Below are 22480 nucleotides of genomic sequence, written 5' to 3'. Positions count from 1 at the left end.
CTCCTGCCTCAGCCTCCCAAGTAGCTGGGGTTACAGGTATGTGCCTCCAGGCCCGGTTAATTTTTTTGTATTTTTAGTAGAGATGGGGTTTCATCATGTTGGCCAGGGTGGCCTCAAACTCCTGACCTCGGGTTATCCACCCACCTCAGCCTCCCAGAGTGCTGGGATTACAGGCACAAGCCACCGTGCTCAGCCCCACCAATTATTATTAAATAGATATTTTGATATTTAAACATCACATGATGGATATATTTGTTTTCTAGTAAAACTCCGAGCAAAGCTGCAAACCCTTTGTCACAAAGCATCTCCTTTCCCTGTCATGTCCTCCACCCTCCTTCCAACCTCACTGGGGAGCCGCTACTGGCAATTCTGTGTTAGGTGTCAAAGCAAGTCTCCTACACGTGTATTTCTGCATCATTATGAGACTTTAAAAATAATTCTGTAGTAAATTAAAAAAATAAAATGTTTTATATTTATGTTTTTACTTTAGGATTGGGGCTACACGTGAAGATTTGTTACATAGGTAAACTCATGTCATTGAGGTTTGTTGTACAGATTATTCTATCCCTCCAGTATCAAGCCCAGTACCCAATAGTTTTTTTTTTTTATTTTTTCTTTTTTTGACACTAAGTTTTGCACTTGTTTATTCAGGCTCGAGTATGATGGCATGATCTCGGCTCACTGCAACCTCAGCCTCCTGGGTTCAAGCAAGTCTCCTGCCTCAGCCTCCCGAGTAGCTGGGATTACAAACACATGCCACCACCACACCTGGCTAATGTTTGTATTTTTAGTAGAGGCAGGGTTTCACCATGTTGGCCAGGCTGATGTTGAACTCCTGATGTCAGATGATCGAAGCCTCTCAGCCTCTCAAAGTGCTGGGATTACAGGTGTGAGCCACTGTGCCCAGCCCCCAATAGCTATTTTTTCTCGTCTTCTCCTTCCTCCCACTCTCCACCCTCAAGCAGACCCCAGCGTCTGTTGTTTTCTTCTTTGTGTTTTAGTAAATATTTTACTTTGATATTTGATCCTGCTAGTTGCGAAAATTTACATGTTGTCAAGTTAGTAAACATGGCTAGCTTGCTCTTTGACATCTGCTTTGGAAATTGGCTGAATGACAACATGTGGGTCCTTTGTGATTTTTCCCTGTATAAAGAGTGCCATAGATGCCATAGTGGCTGCCTCTGCACATGCCTGCATTACTACAGATATCTGAAGCTTCCTCCAGGTCAGTCAGTTGAAAGGGTGATTGCTTCTTCTAGCATGGGGCATTTCCTGTTTTCTTAGATCTGCCAAGATTTCCCCCTACCCCAATTGCCAAAGTGTCATTTTCTAGCAAGATGAGATTCCTCTTCAGTTAAACAAATCTTTCTACTTTTTATATTTTTAAAATCTTTATATATACATATACATATGCACATACATATACGTACATATTTACACACACATATGTATGTATTTTGAACATCTGCTGGGCATGGTAGCTCATGCCTATAATCCTATCACTTTGGGAGGCCGAGGTGGGTGGATCACCTGAGGTCAGGAGTTCACGACAAGCCTGGCCAACATGGTGAAACCCCATCTTTACTAAAAATACAAAAGTTAGCCGGGCATGCTGGTGGGCACCGGTAATCCCAGCTACTCTGTGGCTGAGGCAGGAGAACCGCTTGAACCCAGAAGGCAGAGGTTGCAGTGAGCCAAGATTGCATTACTGCACTGCAGCCTGGGCGACAGAACGAGACCCTATCTAAAAAAAAAAAGAAAGAAAAGAAAATCTGGGGAAAATGACAACTTTTTTTGTTAACATCTAGTTTCTTGTGAGTCTGTGTAGGTTTTATTATTTTGCGGACCTATATAAACAAAATGGATTTTCGTACTTTGAGTTATTCTGTTTTCATATATTTGATTTTATTTTGAGAGAAGGTCTCGCTGTGTTGCTTAGGCTGGAGCGCAGTGGCATGATCTTAGCTCACTGCAACCTCCTTCAGGCTCAAGCCATCTCCAAGCCTCAGCCTCCCAAGTAGCTGGGACCACAGGTGTGTACCACCATGGCCGGTTAATTTTTTTTTTTTTTTTTTTGAGATGGAGTCTTGCTCTGTAGCCAGGCTGGAGTGCAGTGGCGTGATCTCGACTCACTGCAACCTCTGCCTCCCAGGTTCAAGCGATTCTCCTACCTCAGGCTCCCGAGTAGGTGAGACTACAGTTGAGTGCCACCACGCCCGGATAATTTTTTGGTATTTTCAGTAGAGACGGAATTTCACCTTGTTAGCCAGGACTGTCTGGATTTCCTAACCTCGTGATCCGCCCGCCTTTGCCTTTCTAAGTGCTGGGATTCCAGGCTGGTCTTGAACTCCTGTCCTCAGGTGATCTGCCTGCTTCAGCCTCATAGAGTGCTGAGATTACAGGTACGAGCCACCGTGCTCAGCCCCACCAATTATTATTAAACATATATTGTGATATTTAAACATCACACGATGTATATGTTTGTTTGGTGGTAACGCTCCAAGCAAAGCTGCAGCTTAGACCCTTGGCCATAAGGCATCTCCTTTCCCTGTCACATCCTCCACCCTCCTTCCAGCCTCCCTGGGGAGCCGCTACTGTCAGTTCTGTGCCACGTGTCAGAACAAGTCTTGTACACATGTATTTCTGCATCGTTATGAGACTTTGGGAAATATTCTGCAGTAAATTTCACTCCCGTCTGTGAGAAGAGACCACCAAACAGGCTTTGTGTGATCAACAAGGCTGTTTATTTCACCTGGGTGCAGGCAGGCTGAGTCCAAAAAGAGAATCAGCGGGAGTGATAGGGGTGGGGCTGTTTTATAGGATTTGGGTACATAAAGGAAAATTACAGCCAAAGGGGGTTGTTCTCTTGAGGGCAGGGCCGGGGGTCACAAGGTGCTCAGTGGGGGAGCTTTTGAGCCAGGCTGAGCCAGGAGAAGGAATTTCACAAAGTAATGTCATCAGTTAAGGCAGGAACAGGCCATTTTCACTCCTTTTGTGATTCTTCAGTTACTTCAGGCCATCTGGATGTGTACCTGCAGGTCACAGGCGATATGATGGCTTAACTTGGGCTCAGAGGCCTGACATTCCTGTCTTCTTATATTAAATAAAAAATAAAACAAAATAGTGTTGAAGTCTTGGGGCGGCAAAAATTTTTGGGGGTGGTATGGAGAGAGAATGGGCAATGTTTCTCAGGGCTGCTTTGAGAGGGATTAGGGGCGGCGTGCGAACCTAGAGTGGGAGAGACTAAGCTGAAGGAAGATTTTGTGGTAAGGGGTGATATTGTGGGGTTGGTAGAAGAAACATTTGTCATATACAGTTATTGGTGATGGCCTGGATACAGTTTTGTATGAATTGAAAAACTAAACAGAATAAGAGAAGGAGAAAAACAGGTATTAAAAGACTAAGAATTGGGAGGACCCAGGACATCCAATTAGAGAGTGCCTAAGGAGGTTCAGCATAGCCTTGCCGGCAAAGATTATTTATTTACTTTAAGAGTTAAGAGTGGTGGTTTGGGGATAGCACCAGGAGATACCAGCTGTGATGGCTTGGAGAAACAGTGTAAACTGGCAGTGTAAAGAAGAGCAGGGCATTTATGAGTAGTTGAGAAGGGTGAATAGACTAGACAGAAGTATGACTAGACAGAAGATAGTAGGGATGATAAGTTTTTTGGGGCACATTCCAAGTTGCTCTGGTGTCTGGAATGATACTGGGGCCTAATAAAAAGGAGCATTCACACAGGAGCTCAAATGGGCTGTACCCCGTAGCATTTCAAGGACAGGCCCTAATTCTGAGAAGGGCAAGTGCTAATAGTATTGTCCAGTCCTTTTTAAGTTGGTGGCTGAGCTTGGTGAGGTGTGTTTTTAAAAGACCATTAGTCCATTCTGCCTTTTCTGAAGATTGAGGACGGTAAAGAGTATGAAGGTTCCTCTGAATACCAAGAGCCTGAGAAACTGCTTGGGTGATTTGCCTAATAAAGGCTGGTCTGTTATTGGAATGTATAGAGGTGGGAAGGCCAAACTTGTTGGGAGCAAGCCCCCCAAAAACAAAATCTCTGTAGCAGTGTAACATGTTCATAATGGCCCTAACACCCATGCTGGAAGGTTGTGGGTTTACGGGAATGAGGGCAAGGAACACCTGGCCAGCCCAGGGTGGAAAACCACTTAAAGCCATTCTTAAGCCACAAACAATAGCATGAGAGATCTGTGCCTTAAGGACATGCTCCTGCTGCAGTTAAGTAGCCCAACCTATTCCTTTAATTTGGCCCATCCCTTCGTTTCCCATAAGGAATACTTTTAGTTAATTTAATATCTATAGAAAGAATGCTAATGACTGGTTTGCTGTTAATAAATGCGTGGGTAAATCTCTGTTCGGGGCTCTCAGCTCTGAAGGCTGTGAGACCCCTGATTTCCTACTTCACACCTCTATATTTCTGTGTGTGTGTCTTTCATTCCTGTAGCACCACTGGGTTAGGGTCTCCCTGACCGAGCTGGTCTCGGCAAGTGGCGTACCTTCGTGGGGGCTCGAATCCAGGTTGAAGGGTCACCGGAGCGACAGTTGGAATGGAAAACTAGCTGGAGGACACCCAAGTACTCTTAAAGCAATCCCTGTGGTGAGTAACAAGAGGAGCTCAGAAGCCTCAGGGTAACAGTGGGACAGGTGTGGGGTCTGGTTCGTTCCACCTTGGAACTTATTCACAGTTATGATGAGGAGGAAGTGACAGAAGAGGTTACAGAGCAGGTTTATTTGCCAGCTAAAGCTAAAGCGGCAAAAGAGGAAGAGGTTCGTCCCTACCCTTCTGCACCCCCCCATTATTATTTTGAAGAAAATGACCTTCCAGATCTTTCTTTTCTGGAGAACACTGGGTGAAAAGGAGTTGCCCCAGTGACTGTTTGAGCAGTGCCTCAAGCAATCGCTCTTAGTTCTATTCAGGCAGGAATTCAGCAAGCTAGAAGAGAGGGTGATTTAGAGACTTGGCAGTTCCCTGTTCGAGTACACCCCCCAGATCAACAGGGAAATATTACAGCTACATTTGAGCCTTTTCTTTTTAAATTACTCAAAGAACTTAAACAAGTTATAAATCAGTAGGGACCAGGTTCTCCTTTTGTAATGGGACTGTTAAAGAATGTTGCTGTTTCCAGTCGGATGGTACCTACTGACTGGGACTGTCTTACTTGAGCTTATCTAACTCCTGCTCAGTTCTTACAATTTAAAACTTGGTGGGCAGATGAAGCTTCCATTCAGGCTGCTCGCAATGCCCAGGCCCAACCTCAAATTAATATAACTGCAGACCAGCTTTTGGGGGTTGGCGGCTGGGCTGGCTTAGGTGCACAACTGGTCATGCAGGATGATGCCACAGAACAGCTTAGAGGAGTGTGCATTAGAGCTTGGGAACAAATCACTTCATGTGGAGAACAATACCCTTCCTTTAGTGCTATGAAACAGGGACCAAGAGAACCATACGTTGATTTTATAGCTTGGTTACAGAAGTCTTTTAAAAAGATGATTGCAGATTCAGCTGCTCAGGATATAGTGTTGCAGTTATTAGGTTTTGACAATGCTTTTTTTTTTCTTTCTTTTTTTGAGATGGAGTCTCGCTCTGTAATCCCAGTTGCCACGCTGCTCTGTGACCTATTAGAAGGAAAGCACATTTAGTTAATTATATCAAGGCCTGTGATGGTATTGGAGGTAATCTGCATAAAGCTGCCTTGTTGGCACAGGCAATGGCAGGACTGAGAGTGGACAAAGGAAATACTCCATTTCCTGGTGCTTGTTTTAACTGTGGGAAGCATGGTCATACTAAAAACAAATGTAGAAAAAATCAGCGAATCAGGCCACCAGACAGGGGAAAAAAGAAAACTGCTGATCCTGAAATATGTCCAAAATGTAAAAAAGGAAAACATTGGGCTAATCAGTGTCCCTCTAAGTTTGATAAAGATGGGAATACGATTTCGGGAAATGCCATGAGGGGCCTGTCCCGGGCCCCATTCTAAACCGGGGCATTTCCAGCTCAGACCATTCCCTCACCCCTGTACAATGTCTGTCCCCCGCCATAGCCGGTAATGCCACAGTAGATTTATGCTGCATAAAAGCTGTGAGACTTCTACCTGGGGAACCCCCGCAAAAGGTCCCAACAGGAGTCTGTGGACCCTTGCCAGCGGGTACAATCGGATTACTTTTAGGAAAGTCTAGTTTAGGTTTAAAAGGGGTACAAATACATACAGGAGTCATTGATTCAGATTACAATAGGGAAATTCAAATTGTTATACCTACTTATGTTTCCTGGAAAGCAGAGCCAGGAGAGCCCATAGCACAGCTCCTGATTGTGCCATATGTGGAAATGGGAAAAAGTGAAATTAAATGAACAGGAGGATTTGGAAGCACAAATAAACAAGGCAAAGCAGCTTATTGGGTCAATCAAATTACTGATAAATGTCCTACCTGTGAAATAACTATTCAGGGAAAGAAATTTAAAGGTTTGGTAGATACAAGAGCAGACATTTCAATCATTTCTCTACAGCACTGGCCGTCCACGTGGCCAATTCAACCCGCTCAATTTAACATAGTTGGAGTTGGTGAAACCCCTGAAGTATATCAGAGTAGTTCTGTTTTGCATTGTGAAGGGCCCGATGGACAACCTGAGACTATTCAACCAATTATAACTTCTGTATCTATAAATATATGGGGAAGAGATTTATTACGACAATGCAGAGCCCAAGTTCTAATTCCAGAACAATTATATAGCCCTCAAAGTCAACATATGATGCATGAAATGGGGTATGTCCCTGGTATGGGACTAGAAAAAAATTTGCAAGGTTTAAAAATTTCCCGCCAAAGATTAGGATACCATTTTTGATGGCGGCCATTGTTAAGCCTCCAGAACCTATACCTTTAAAATGGTTCACAGATAAGCCAATTTGGATAGAACAATGGCCACTAAGTAAAGAGAAACTGGAGGCTTTAGAGAAATTAGTTACTGAACAGATAGAAAATGGGCATATTGCTCCAACAGTTTCCCCTTGGAATTCTCCAGTTTTCATAATTAAGAAAAAATCAGGTAAATGGAGAATGTTAACTGACTTAAGAGCTATCAATTCAACTATATAACCTATGGGAGCATTACAGCAAGGATTGCTTTCTCTTACTAAAATTCCAAAAATTGGCCTTTAATAGTCATAGATTTAAAAGACTGTTTCTTTACTATCCCCTTAGCTGAACAAGACTGTGAACGGTTTGCATTTACAATTCCTGCAGTAAACAACCTGCAGCCTGCTAAGCGTTTTCATTGTTTCACAGATGTGTCTAGTAATGGTAAAGCTTCTTAGTTTGGCTCAAAAAGTAAAGTTTTCAGACGCCCTATACTTCAGCTCAAAAAGCTGAGTAGCTGTAATTGAGTTATTGACTGCTTTTGATATGCCTATTAATGTGATTTCTGATTCTTCATACGTGGTTCATTCCACACAGTTAATTGAAAATGCTCAATTACAATTTCATACAGATGAACAACTGATGACTTTATTTACCCAATTGCAAACAGCAGTTAGAAGTAGAATGCACCATTTTTGCATCACTCACATTTGGTCTCATGCACCTCTTCTAGGACCTTTGACTGAAGGGAATCAAATGGCTGATCGCTTAGTTGCTAATGCAATATCTAATGCTAGACACTTTCACCATTTAACCCATGTTAATGCCTCTGGTCTCAAATGCAGATACAGCATTACCTGGAAAGAAGCTAAAAATATTATCCAGTGATGCCCAACTTGCCAAATGATACATTCCTCATCTTTTACAGGAGGGGTTAATCTTCAAGGATTGGAACCTAACTCGGTTTGGCAAATGGATGTCACACATGTTCCCTCGTTTGGGAGACTAGCTTATATACATGTATGTGTGGACACCTTTTCTCACTTTGTCTGGGCTACATGCCAAACAGGAGAGTCTTCTGCCTATGTTAAATGTCATCTTTTGCAGTGTTTTGTGGTGATGGGCATTCCAGCTTCTATAAAAACAGATAATGCCCCAGGCTATACTAGCCAAGTTCTAGCTACATTTTTCTCTATGAGGAATATTAAACACATTACTGGTATCCCATACAATTCTCAAGGACAAGCCATAGTGGAAAGAATGAATCTCTCCCTAAAACAGCAGTTGCAAAAGCAGAAAGGGGGAGACAGAGAATATGGAACACCACAGGAGCAACTGAATCTGGCATTATTAACTTTAAATTTTTTGAGCCTGCCCAAAGGCCAGATGTTATCAGCAGCTGAACAGCATCTACAGAAACCAGCTGCAAAGACAGAAGCAGAAGAATGATTTGGCAGAGAGATCCAATAACAAAAATTTGGGAAATAGGTAAAATAATAACTTGGGGTAGAGGTTATGCTTGTGTTTCTCCAGGCCAAAATCAACAGTCAGTTTGGTTACCATCAAGACACCTGAAATCTTGTCATGGGCCAGATGCCAAGGAAGAGATTCCGGGAGGATCCTGAGGACCCCCCGGTTGCAGCCATGTCGAGGCTGGTGCTGAGGAGGACCCCAACTGTCACGAGCAACACCCATTGAATACAGCCACCCACCTGGAGACAGATCAAGAAGCTGTCACAGATCCAGGAAGACAATCTGAGGAAAGCAGGACAACCACTCACAGTGAATAATTTAATGGTAGCTATGATGGCAGTGATCACCATTTCTGTGAGTATTCCTTCAACAAAGGCTGACACAGAGAACAATTGTACTTATTAGGCATATTTATCAATCTTAGCTGGTAATAATGCCTGGATGTACATCACTATATGACACAGTTACACATGCTTTCTGATCTCAGTATTTACCATAATAAATCTGCTCCTGTAATTGAGGCATACAACCCCCAAAAACCTATTTGTAAACAGGATTGGACTCAGTTAGAAAAAATGAACGTATTTGTTTAGCAAGATTGCATTGCAGAACAGGCAGAGGTGCTGCACAATGATTCGTATGGAATCATTATTGACTGGTCCCCTAAGGGATATTTAGCTTGACTTGCACTTCTCAGTCTATGTGTCACGGTCACACTATGTTCAGCAGATCTGAACAAAATGGTCAGATGGTAGAAAAGATAAGAAGTGTGGGGAAAAGAAAGAGAGATCAGACTGTTACTGTGTCTGTAGAAAGAAGTAGACATAAGAGACTCCATTTTGTTCTGTACTAATAGAAATTCTTCTGTCTTGAGATGCTGTGAATCTGTAACCCTAGCCCCAACCCTGTGCTTGCAGAGACATGTGCTGTGTCAACTCAAGGTTTAATGGATTTAGGGCTGTGCAGGATGTGCTTTGTTTAAAAAGTGCTTAAAGGCAGTATGCTTGGTAAAAGTCATCCCCATTCTCTAATCTCAAGTACCCAAGGACACAATACACTGCGGAAGGCCACAGGGACCTCTGCCTCAGAAAACCAGGTATTGTCCAAGGTTTCTCCCCATGTGATAGCCTGAGATATTGTCTCATGGGAAGTGAAAGACCTGACTGTCCCCCAGCCTGACTCCCATAAAGGGTCTGTGCTGAAGAGGATTAATAAAAGAGGAAGGCCTCTGCAGTTGAGATAAGAGGAAGGCATCTGTCTCCTGCTCCTCCCTAAAAATAAAATGTCTTGGTGTAAAACCTGATTGTATGTTCTGTTTACTGAGATAAGAGAAAATCACCTTAGGGCTAGAGGTAAAACATGCTGGCAGCAATACTACCGTTTAATGCACTGAAATGTTTGTGTACGTACACATCAAAACACAGCACCTTTCCTTAAACTTATTCATAACACAGAGATCTTTGTTCACGTTTTCCTGCTGACCCTCTTCCCACTATTACCCTATTGTCCTGCCACATCCCCCTCTCTGAGATGGTAGAGATAATGATCAATAAATAGTGAGGAAACTCAGAGACCAGTGCCGGCGCGGGTCCTCCATATGCTGAGCGCCAGTCCTCTGGGCCCACTGTTCTTTCTCTATACTTTGTCTCTGTGTCTTATTTCTTTTCTCAGTCTCTCATCCCACCTGACAAAAAAGACTCACAGGTGTAGAGGGGCTGGCCACCTTCACCTGGTATCTAATGTGGGGCTTTTCTCTAGGGTAAACGTACGCTTGAGCATGGTCATTGAGGACAAGTCAACGAGAGATTCCCAAGTACTTCTACGGTCAGCCTTGCGGTAAGCTCGTGGGCTCAAAAAAAGCCAGGGTAACAATGGGACAAGCTAAAAGTAAATATGCCTCTTATCTCAGCTTTATTAAAATTCTTTTAAGAAAAGGGGGAGTTAGAGTCTCTACAGAAAATCTAATCAAGCTATTTCAAACAATAGAACAATTCTGCCCATGGTTTCCAGAACAGGGAACTTTAGATCTAAAAGATTGGGAAAAAATTGGCAAAGAATTAAAACAGAGAAGTAGGGAGGGTAAAATCATCCCACTTATGGTATGGAATGATTGGGCCATTATTAAAGCAGCTTTAAAACCGTTTCAAACAGAAGAAGACAGCGTTTCAGTTTCTGATAGCCCTAAAAGCTATGTAATGGATTGTGAAGAAGAGACGGACAGAATCCCAGAAAGGAACGGAAAGTTCACATTGTAAATATGTAGCAGAGTCTGTAATGCGTCGGTCAAAGCAAAATGTTGACTACAATCAATTACAGGAGGTAATATATTCTGAAACATTGAAGTTAAAAGAAAAAGGTCCAGAACCATCGGGGCCATAGGGGCTAAAACCACGATGTCCACCTCCTCCTCAGCCGAGTGAGTGCTGGGGGAGGGAGCCTGAAACTAGGCTCACTGCAACTTGGCTCGCTGTGCCCATTATTGCCCAACTTACAGTTCACTATGGTGAAGGAGCAATTCAGACTCACCTTGCAGCATCCTGTCTGGGTCAAACAGTGGCTGCTCCCTAAGGAAAATTTGGGGGCGCTACATAAAATAGTTAAAAAACTACTTAAAAAAGGACATGTTTCACCCACTTTCTCTCCTTAGAATTCTCCTGTGTTTGTAATTCAGAAAAAATCCGGCAGATGGTGTATGTTAACTGACTTAAGAGCCGTAAATGCCATAATTCAACCCATGGGGCCTCTCCAACCCGGGTTGCCCTCTCCGGCCATGATCCCAAAAGACTGGCCTTTAATTATAATTGATCTAAAGGATTGCTTTTTTACCATTTTTCTGGTGGAGAAAGATTTTGAAAAATTTGCCTTTACTATACCAGCCATAAATAATAAGGAACCAGCCACCAGGTTTCAGTGGAAAGTGTTACCTCAGGGAATGCTTAATAGTCCAACTATTTGTCAGACTTTCGTAGGTCAAGCTCTTCAACCAGTTAGAGATAAGTTTTCAGACTGTCATATCATTCATTATGTTGATGATATTTTGTGTGCTGCAGAAACAAGAGACAAATTAACGGACTGTTACACATTTCTGCAAGCAGAGGTTGCCAACGCAAGACTGGCAATAGCATCTGATAAGATTCAAACCTCTACTCCTTTTCATTATTTAGAGATGCAGATAGAAAATAGAAAAATTAAGCCACAAAAAGTAGAAATAAGAAAAGACACATTAAAAACATTAAATGACTTTCAAAACTTGCTAGGAGATATTAATTACATTCAGCCAACTCTAGGCATTCCTACTTATGCCATGTCAAATTTGTTCTCTATCTTAAGAGGAGACCCAGACTTAAATAGTAAAAGAATATTAACCCCAGAGGCAACAAAAAAAATTAAGTTAGTAAAAGAAAAAAAATCAGTCAGCACAAAGGTCCCTTAGCCCCACTCCAACTTTTGATTTTTGCTACTGCACATTCTCCAGCAGACATCATTGTTCAAAATACTGATCTTGTGGAGTGGTCATTCCTTCCTCACAGTACAATTAAGACTTTTACATTGTACTCGGATCAAATAGCTACATTAATTGGTCAGGCAAGATTACAAATAATAAAATTGTGTGAAAATGACCCAGACAAAATAGTTGTTCCTTTAAACAAGGAACAGGTTAGACAAGCCTTTATCAATTCTGGTGCATGGCAGATTGGTCTTACTAATTTTGTGGGAATGATTGATAATCATTACCCAAAAACAAAAATCTTCCAGTTTTTAAAATTGACTACTTGGATTTTACCTAAAATTACCAGACATAAACCTTTAGAAAATGCTCTGACAGTGTTTACTGATGGTTCCAGCAATAGGAAAGCAGCTCACACAGGGCCAAAACAGCGAGTCATCAAAACTCAGTATCAATCGGCTCAAAGAGCAGAGTTGGTTGCAGTCATTACAGTGTTATAAGACTTTGATCAACCTATTAATATTGTATCAGATTCTGCATATGTAGTGCAGGCTACAAGGGATATTGAAACAGCTCTAATTAAATATAGCATAGATGATCAGTTAAACGAGCTGTTCAGTTTATTACAACAAACTGAAAAAAAAATTTCCCATTTTATATTACTCATATTTTAGCACACACTAATTTACCAGGGCCTTTAGCTAAAGCAAATAAACAAGCTGACTTACTGGTACCATCTGCATTCATAAAAGCACAAGAACTTCATGCTTTGACTCATGTAAATGCAGCAGGATTAAAAAACAAATTTGATGTTACATGAAAACAGGCAAAAGATATTGTACAACATCGCACCCAGTGTCAAGTCCTACACCTGCCCACTCAAGAGGCAGGAGTTAATCCCAGAGGTCTATGTCCTAATGCATTATGGCAAATAGATGTCACACATGTACCTTCATTTAAAAGATTATGATGTGTCTGTGTAACAGTTGATACTTATTCACATTTCATATGGGCAACTTGCCAGACAGGAGAAAGTACTTCCCATGTTAAAAAACATTTATTATCTTGTTTTGCTGTCATGGGAGTTCCAAAAAAAATTAAAACTGACAATGGACCTGGATACTGTAGTAAAGCTTTCCAAAAATTCTGAAATCAGTAGAAAATTACAAACACAACAGGAATTCCCTATAATTCCCAAGGACAGGCCATTGTTAAAAAAAACTAATAGAACACTCAAAACTCAATTAGTTAAAGAGAAGGGGGAGACAGTAAGGAGTGTACCACTCCTCAGATGCAACTTAATCTAGCACTCTATACTTTAAATATTTTAAACATTTATAGAAATCAGACTACTACCTCTGCAAAACAACATCTTACCAGTAAAAAGAATAGCCCACATGAAGGAAAACTGATTTGATAAAAAGACAACAAAAATAAGACATGAGAAATAGGGAAGGTGGTAACGTGGGGGAGAGGTTTTGCTTGGGTTTCACCAGGAGAAAATCAGCTTCCTGTTTAGATACCCACTAGACATTTAAAGTTCTACAATGAACCCATCAGAGATGCAAAGAAAAAAAAAAAAAGCGCCTCCACAGAGACGGAAACACCGCAATCGAGCACCATTGACTCACAAGATAAACAAAATGGTGATGTCAAAAAAACAGATAAAGTTGCCATCCACCACGTAGGCGGAGCCGCCAACTTGGGCACAATTTAAAAGCTGACACAGTCACCGAAAAAAAGCCTAGAGAACACAAAGGTGACACAAACTCCAGAGAACACGCTGCTTGCAGCTTTGATGATTGTATCGACGGTGGTAAGTCTCCCCACGCCTGCAGGAGCAGCTGCAGCTAATTATACCTACTGGGCCTATGTGCCTTTCCTGCCCTTAATTCGGGCAGTCACATGGATGGATAATCCTATAGAAGTATATGTTTATAATAGTGTATGGGTACCTGGCCCCACAGATGATCGTTGCCCTGCCAAACCTGAGGAAGAAGGAATGATGATAAATATTTCCACTGGGTATCATTATCCTCCTATTTGCCTCGGGAGAGCACCAGGATGTTTAATGCCTGCAGTCAAAAATTGGTTGGTAGAAGTACCTACTGTCGGTACCACCAGTAGATTTACTAATCACGCGGTAAGTGGAATGTCACTCAGGCCACAGGTTAATTATTTACAAGACTTTTCTTATCAAAGATCATTAAAATTTAGGCCTAAAGGAAAGCCTTACCCCCCCAAAATCCCAAAGGATCAAAAGACACAAAAGTTTTAGTTTGGGAAGAATGTGTGGCCAATAGTGCGGTGATATTACAAAATGATAAATTCGGAACTATTATAGATTGGGCACCTCGAGGTCAATTCTACCACAATTGCACAGGACAAACTCAGTCGTGTCCAAGTGCAGAAGTGAGTCCAGCTGTTAACAGTGACTTAACAAAAAGTTTAGACAAACATAAGCACAAAAAAATTGCAGTCTTTCTACCCTTGGGAATGGGGAGAAAAAAAAATGTCTACTCCAAGAACAAAGATAATAAGTTCTGTTTCTGGTCCTGAACCTCCAAAATTATAGAGGCTTACTGTGGCCTCATACCGCATTAAAATTTGGTCTGGAAATCAAGCTATAGAAACAAGAGATCGTAAGCCATTTTATACTATCGACCTAAATTCCAGTCTAACAGTTCCTTTGCAAAGTTGTGTAAAGCCCCTTTATATGCTAGTTGTAGGAAATATAGTTATTAAACCAGACTCCCATGTTGCCCATGTTGGTCTCAAACTTCTGGGCTCAAATGACCTGCCTGCCTCAACTTCCCAAAGTGCTGGGATTACCCAGCTGGGCCACGACTCCCGTCTGATCTTGCAATTTTCCAGAGGAGGAAGACCAAGGCAGCCTATTGACCCTTCCAGGCCATCTCGTGGGAGTCAGCCACACCTATTTTCTACTCACCTCAGAGCTTCTCAGGATAACTTGGTGAAATGTCTCCCGCTGTGAGCCTCAGTGAGCCCCCCTGTAACATAGAGGTGAGGAATAAGACTGGAAAAGCTCAGTCACAGTGACAGTGACCCCTGAAATGACTGGCAAAATACAGTGTGTGGCTTTTCTTCTCGAGAGGTTAGTGCTCAGTTTGTTTGTTTGTTTGTTTGTTTTTGAGACTGACTCTCGCCCTGTGGCCCAGGCTGGAGTGCAGTGGTGCGATCTCGGCTCACTGCAACCTCCACCTCCCGGGTTCAAGTGATTCTCCTGCCTCAGCCTCTCGAATAGCTGGGATCAGAGTTGGCTTTCAATATTCTTTTGGGTTGTGGGAGAAAAATGTTCGAAGACCTTGTCCCTATGGATCTGTGCCCCCAGGACCTCTCTGACTTCATCTACCTGTGCCCTCCTTTCTTCCACTGCTCCAACCACATGGGCCACTTTCCTCTTCCTGGGGCTGAGATTGCTCCTGTCTCAGCCTTTGCTTGAGCTGTCCTTCTGCCTAGGACTCTCTGTCCCCTCAGCTGCAAGTGACAAGCATCATTTCTTCCCTAGGTGTTTGTTCTGGTATCACCTTCTGTGTGGAAACCTTTGTGATCTCACACAGATCTGCATTTGACATTGCAGCTGTGAGCCCAGGACTTCTCAGACAGATCTCAGTTAATTTAGAAAGTTTATTTCACCAAGGTTGAGGACGCACCTGTGGCACAGCCTCAGGAATTCCTGATGACATGTGCCCCAGGTGGACGGGGCACAGCTTAATTTTATACACTTTAGGGAGACACCAGTCAATATAGTTACAAGTACGTTGGTTTGGTCTGGAAAGGCAGGACAACTTTAAACAAAGCCAGGGAGACTTGAACTTGAAGCAGGGAGGGGGCTTCCAGGTCACAGATAAGTGAGGCACAAATGGTTGCGATCTTTTGAGGTTCTTTTTTTCTTTTGAGATGAAGTCTTGCTCTGTGGCCCAGGCTGGAGTGCAATGGCAGGATCTTGACTCACTCCAACCTCTGCCTCCTGCATTCAGGTGATTCTCCTGCCTCAGCTTCCCAAGTAGCTGGGACTACAGGTGCATGCCACCACGCTCAGATCACTTTTGTATTTTTAGTAGAGATGTTGTTTCACCATGTTGGCCGGGCTAGTCTTGAACCCTTCACCCCAAGTGATCTGCCTGCCTTGGCCTCCCAAAGTGCTGGGATTACAGTCCTGAGACACTGTGCTGGGTCCTTCTTTTGAGTTTCTGATTAGCGTTGCCAAAGGAGGCACTCAGATATGCATGTATGTCAGGGAGCAGAGCGGTGACTTTGAATAGAAGGCGAGTCTGGTTTCCTAAGCAGTTCCTAGCTTGACTTTTCCCTTTTGCTTAGTGATTTGGGGCTCCATATTCATTTTCCTTTCACACAGCCCAACCCTCACACCACCTCTGGTCTATCTTGCCTGTTCTGTGTGATTACTTTTGTGCCTTTGCCATCCACTCTCTGGATCCTGGTGAGAACAAGGCCCCAAGGGGAGGGCGGAGCAAGAACTTGGGACTGTGCTGGGCTCGCCCCATCTGAGTGGAGCCCAACCCTGCCTTCACATTAGAGTGCAGAGCATTTTGCAAATAGAGCTTTTGTGTTGCTTTAGCAGGGATTCTTATTCTGACGGGATGGAACCCACCCTCAGTAATACCAGCAGTGGCACAGGTGCTTGTCATCTGTGTGCAGCATTGAGCATGGAAGCTCTGTGTCCTCCATTTCTGAGTGCTGAGCTCAGCCTGTGATCCACAGAGAGGTGAGGGGCTGTCCTCCAGATGGGGATTGATGAGGGATGAGGGACGAGTCTGTGCCCTGAGGGGAGATCAATCCAGCCCAGCTCCCCCCGGTTACCTCGTATGTGGGTGTTTTCTAGGAGGGGAGTGAGATCTGAAGACCTGGGTCAAATATACACTTGTAGGTCTTCCTGTGGGACTTTCTTATCTCTGCATGATCTCTGGTGCAGTGGGAAGCAGACGACCATCTTTCTACGGGTGAAATCTCTCCTGTCTGTGGGTTTTTGCCCCAGGAAGGGAATGAGTCATTTCTAACATGAAGTCTCATATTTTTTTTTGTGGGGAGAAGAAAGAGAGATCAGATTGTTACTGTGTCTATATAGAAAAGGAAGACATAAGAAACTCCATTTTGATCTGTACGAAGCAAAACTGTTCTGCTTTGAGATACTATAAATCTGTAAATTTAGCCCCAACCCTGTGCTCACGGAAACATGTGCTGTATTGAATCAAGGTTTAATGGATTTAGGGCTGTGTGGGCTGTGCCTTGTTAACAATATTTTTGCATGCAGTATGCTTTGTAAAAGTCATGCCATTCTCCATTCTCTATTAACCAGGGACACAATGCACTGCGGAAAGCCACAGGGACCTCTGCCCAAGTAAGCCTGGGTATTGTCCAAGGTTTCCACCCACTGAGACAGCCTGAGATATGGTCTTGTGGGAAAGGAAAGACCTTATATCCCCCAGCCCAACACCAGTGAAGGGTCTGTGCTGAGGAGGAGTAGTGAAAGAGGGAGGCCTCTTTGCAGTTGAGATAAGAGGAAGGCATCTGTCTCCTGCTCGTCCTGGGAATGGAATGTCTAGGTGTAAAGCTGACCATTCTTTGTATTCTGAGATAGGAGAAAACTGCCCTGTGGCTGGAGGTGAGATATGCTGGCAGCAATACTGCTCTGTGACTCTTTGCTACACTGAAATGTTTGTGTAAAGTGAAACATAAATCTGGCCTACGTGCACATCCAGTGAAGGGCGCCAGCCCCTCCACACCTGTGAGTATTTCTCATCAGGTGGGACAAGAGACAGAGAAAAGAAATAAGACACAGAGATAAAGTATAGGGAAAGTACAGTGGGCCCAGGGGACCAGCGCTCAGCATACGGAGGACCCGCACAGTCTCTGAGTTTCCTCAGTGTTTATTGATCATTATTTTTACTATCTTAGTGAGGGGAGTGTAGCAGGGCAACAGGTGGGGAGAAGGTCAGCAGGGAAACATGTGAACAAAGGAATCTGTATCATGAATAAGTTCAAGGAAAGGTACTATGCCCCGATGTTCACATAGGCTAGATTTATGTTTCTCTTCACCCAAACATATCCGTGTAGGAAAGAGTAACAGAGCAGTATTGCTGCCCGCATATCTCGCCCCCGCCCACAGGGCGGTTTTCTCCTATCTCAGAATAGAACTAATGGGAATGGTCAGCTTTATACTGAGACATTCCATTCCCAGGGAAGAGCAGGAGACAGAAGCCTTCCTCTTTTCTCAACTGCAAAGAGGCCTCCCTCTTTCACTACTCCTCCTCAGCACAGACCCTTTATGGGTGTCAGGCTGGCAGATGGTAAGGTCTTTCCTATCCCATGAGGCCATATCTCAGGCTGTCTCAGTGAGGGTAAACCTTGGACAAAACCCAGGCTTTCTAGGGCAGAGCTCCCTGCGGCTTTCCACAGTGCATTGTGTCCCTGGTTAATTGAGAATGGCACATGGCGATGACTTTTACGAAGCATACTGCCTGCAAACATGGTTAACAAGGCACATCCTGGCTGGGCATGGTGGCTCACACCTGTAATCCCAGCACTTTGGGAGGCCGAGGCGGGTCAGGAGTTCGAGACCAGCCTGACCAACATGTTGAAAACCCGTCTCTACTAAAAATACAAAAATTAGCCGGGCGTAGTGGCCGGTGCCTGTAATCCCGGCTACTCGGGAGGCTGAGGCAGGAGAATCGCTTGACCCAGGTGGCAGAGGTTGCAGTGAGCCGAGATCATGCCACTGCACTGCAGCCAGCACGACAAAATGAGACTCCACCTCCGAAAAACAAAACAAATCAAGGCACACCCTGCACAGCCCTAAATCCATTAAACCTTGATTCAATACAGCACATGTTTCTGTGAGCACAGGGTTGGGGCTAAAGTTACAGGTTAACTGCATCTCAAAGCAGAAACAATTTTTCTTAGTACAGATCAAAATCGAGTTCCCTTTTCTACATAGACACAGTATCAATCTGATCTCTCTTTCTTTTCCCTACAATCCAGGCACAGTACATTTCCTTAAGCTTATTCATGATACAGATTCCTTTGCTCACGTTTCCCTGCTGACCTTCTCCCCACCATTACCCTGTTGCCCTGCCGCACTCCCCTTGCCAAGATAGTAAAAATAGTCATCAATAAATACTGAGGGAACTCAGAGAGCAGCGCTGGTGCAGGTCTTCGCATGCTGAGTGTGCCTGTCCTTTGGGCCCACTGTTCTTTCTCTATACTTTGTCTTTGTGTCTTATTTGTTTTCTCAGTCTCTCATCTCCACCTGATGAGAAATATCCACAGGTGTGGAGTGGCAGGCCCCTTTCATTTTTCACATTCAGGATTGATTTCTAAAGACTAATGTTACATGAGGAAGCAGCTCAGAAGAGGAAAGGAAAGGAGCCAGGGCTGGCTCTTCCTCAGGTGAAGTGATACTCCTCGGTGGATTAATCTGTCTCTTTCCTTTCTGAAATGCCAGGTATTGTAGTAGCCAGTCTTTTCTGAGTCTGAAGCGTCCTGCCTGACAGGCTCACTCGCACTCACCCATGCCTTTTCTCAGTTCCTCTCATCTGCTCTGAGATTCCATCTCCTGTGACCCAGTGACAAGAACTTCTTAAGAAGCTCCACTGGGCATGGTCCTGGGAGGGGCTCACACCCAGACATGGATGGACACGGGGTGTGGGCCCCTTGGTGTCATTGCTGCTGGGCAGCCTGGATGGTTCAGGGGCCACATCTGGATGTCAGCTCTTTGTGGACCAGATCAGAGAAACAACATGTGAAATATATATGTTAATGTGCACAGATAACCGGTAAATTCTGAAAAAGAGACCAATAAGGGGAGATATTTTGTATCTGATTTATTAATGCATTTGAAGCCACAATTTGGGGGCGGGGCCTGGTTAGAAGGTGGGGGCGGGGACTGGGGTGAGTCAAGAGGGAGGAGGCTGCCTGGAGGCCAGGCTGGACAGCGGGTCGGTGCTGGGGGGCCAGAGGTTTATCCTGGTCTTGGGGGCGGGGCCTGAAATGGGGTGTTGTTCTTAAGGGCGGGGCCTGGCAGCGATGCGTCGGGGCTCTTTCCTCAGCTGGGTCCATGATGTGACCTGCTGTCATCCTCTTGATCTCCAGCACTCGATCCCCCGGGTTCTGATTGGTGGATTGTTTCTGATGTGCCGTCATATTACCCCTAATATCACAGGGAGGCTTCCTGCCCGTTTTCAGTTAACATTTCAAACAATCGAAGGTAAAGCAACATTTGGTACTGGGCCATTTTGTACTGAATGCTGAATCGTTTTTTCTCCGAAGTTGAAAATGGTTTTAAGGCAAAGTGCCTTTTTTGAGCAGGTGGAGTCGCGCGTCCTGCAGGCGGGGCAAGCTCCCCTCAGGCTGGGACAGCATGGGGTACAGGGGCAGGTACCTCGGTAAAGGGGTGGAGTGGGGCGCTGCTTACAACGGGGACTGATAATTTGAATGGCTTAGTAAACCAAGCAAGGTCCTGGGTTGTTTGAGCGGATAATGAAAGTAGAAAGGTGACATATAGAACTGCCTATTATACACAGAAGGTGGAGGAAAATTTCTTATTTCATGGAAATAAAGCCAGAACTCCGAGCGGTGGGTCACACCTGTCATCCCAGCACTTTGAGAGGCCAAGGCCGGAGGATTGCTTGAGCCCAGGAGTGTGTGATCAGCCTGAGCAACATAGTGAGACCTCGTCTCTACTAAAAATAAAAAAACTCAGCCAGGTGTGGTGGTGCACACCTGTGTTCTCAGCTGCTTCGGGCACTGAGATTGAAACATCACTTGAGCCAGGGAGTTGGACGCTGCACTGAGCCCTGATCTCACTAGCACACTCTAACCTGGGTGACAGAGCTGGACCCTGTCTCAAACAAACAAGCAAATAAGTGAGAGGCATAATTCCTCCTTCGAAAATAAAGTAAGAGATTTTCTTTCCTGTAGTCTCTTTTCTTAAGACATTTATTTAGAAAATGTGTAAATGAATTTTCTCTGTCTTCTGAAACAGTATTTTTTTTTGAGATGGAGTTTCGCTCTTGTAGCCCACGCTGGAGTGGAATGGCGTGATCTCCGCTCGCTGCATCCTCCGTCTCCAGGTTCAAGAGATTCTCCTGCCTCAGACTCCCGAGTAGCTGGGATTGCAGGCATGTGCCACCATGCCCAGTTAATTTCGTATTTTTAATAGAGAAGGGTTTTTTCCATGTTGGTCAGGCTGGCCTCAAACTACGACCTCAGGCGATCCGCCCGCCTCTGCCTCCCAAAGTGCTGGGATTACAGGCGTGAGCCACCGCGCTCGGACAGAAATGGAATTTTTTTAGAAACTAACTAAACCGTTTTTTAGCTTAATGACCCAGTAATGTATTTCTGAAGGACTTGGGAGCTCTCTCTGAAAGGCAAACAACAGAGATAGCACTTGTGTCTCAGTAGGAAATTAAGTAATTCAAATATCAAGTGATTCCAATTTAAAGCTATGGACTTTTAAATAATTCTGAGCCTTGAGAGGAATGTGGTCATGCAACCTGAGTTCATAGGAATGCAGGCGCAACTTCTAGGAGTTTTTCTGTAAATAATTTGGAAAACTGGCCGTGAACAGTGGGTCACGCCTGTCATCCCAGCACTTTGGGAGACTGATTCTGGCAGATCACGAAGTCAAGAAATAGAGATTATACTGGCCAACATGGTGAAATCCCGTCCCTAAAAAAAAATACAAAAATTAGCTGGGCATGTTGGTGCTTGCCTGTAGTACCATCTATTCGGGAGGCTGAGCCACGAGAATTACTTGAACCAGGGAGTCGGAGGTTGCAGTGAGCCGAGATTGCACCACTGCACTCCAGCCTGGCGACAGAGCGAGACTCCATCTCAAAATAAATAAATAAATAACAATAACAATAAAAAAAAATTAGGAAGACTACAGAGCCCCAGTGATAAGACCTCCTCAGAGCATTGTCCCTTCTTATGTAATGATAAAGTAACTTTCCTTGAAGTGTATCAAATCATCACCAATCAACTTGCTGCAGCCTATGCACTGGTCTTGAATGGAAAGTGTGGTGATTCTGCTAAAGCATCTCTGTCTTTCCCTGTGTGTGAAACCTTAACATCTCTACATGGGAACGCTGATCCCATTCATTTGGAGTTGATGTTTCCAGGTGGCTTTCTTCAAGCTCTGTGTTCACATTAACTCTGTACTTAATCATATACTTTAAATTTTATTATTTACTGCTGACATCAGTGTCTGTCGTATGGTAGGCGCCTGACCAGAGAGGGCACCTGTCGCCATGTTGTAAAACTCACACTTGCCAAAAAGACATGGGTTAGAGTTTCTCCCCCTCCCTCAGGATGACGCTAGTTAGCTGACACAGATGGTCACCTCCATTACCAAGTAGAGCCAGGATGAACTATGTGTGACCAAGGGTGTTGTCAAGTCCTCTTCCTTGAGGACTGATTAGTATTTATCTTGAAAATATGTCCTTAATGGGTTGTATAGAACAGTGACGTTTCTTTCTCTCTTTTCAATCTTTTAGCTGTTTGCCTCTATTTCCCATCACATTCTGGTCTAAGGTTTATTTATTAATAAAATGGTTTTTATTTCTTTCTCTGTTATCGTCGTGGAGATGATTTCTCATTTGGGAGAAGACTTTTTAGTTTTCAATTATATTTTGTCAACATTTAAAAAGCGAAGCA

General features: G+C 43.9%; 1 protein-coding gene across 1 annotated transcript in view; it reads left to right on the top strand.

The window, feature by feature from the left end:
* Positions 1 to 22480, top strand: part of LOC100970246 (zinc finger protein 83) — a 138321-nt gene that overhangs the window by 882 nt on the left and 114959 nt on the right. The window lies entirely within an intron of this gene.

This window comes from Pan paniscus, chromosome 20 (genome assembly GCF_029289425.2).
Source record: "Pan paniscus chromosome 20, NHGRI_mPanPan1-v2.0_pri, whole genome shotgun sequence".
Taxonomy (NCBI): domain Eukaryota; kingdom Metazoa; phylum Chordata; class Mammalia; order Primates; family Hominidae; genus Pan; species Pan paniscus.
This window is presented reverse-complemented; position numbering and strand designations above follow the sequence as displayed.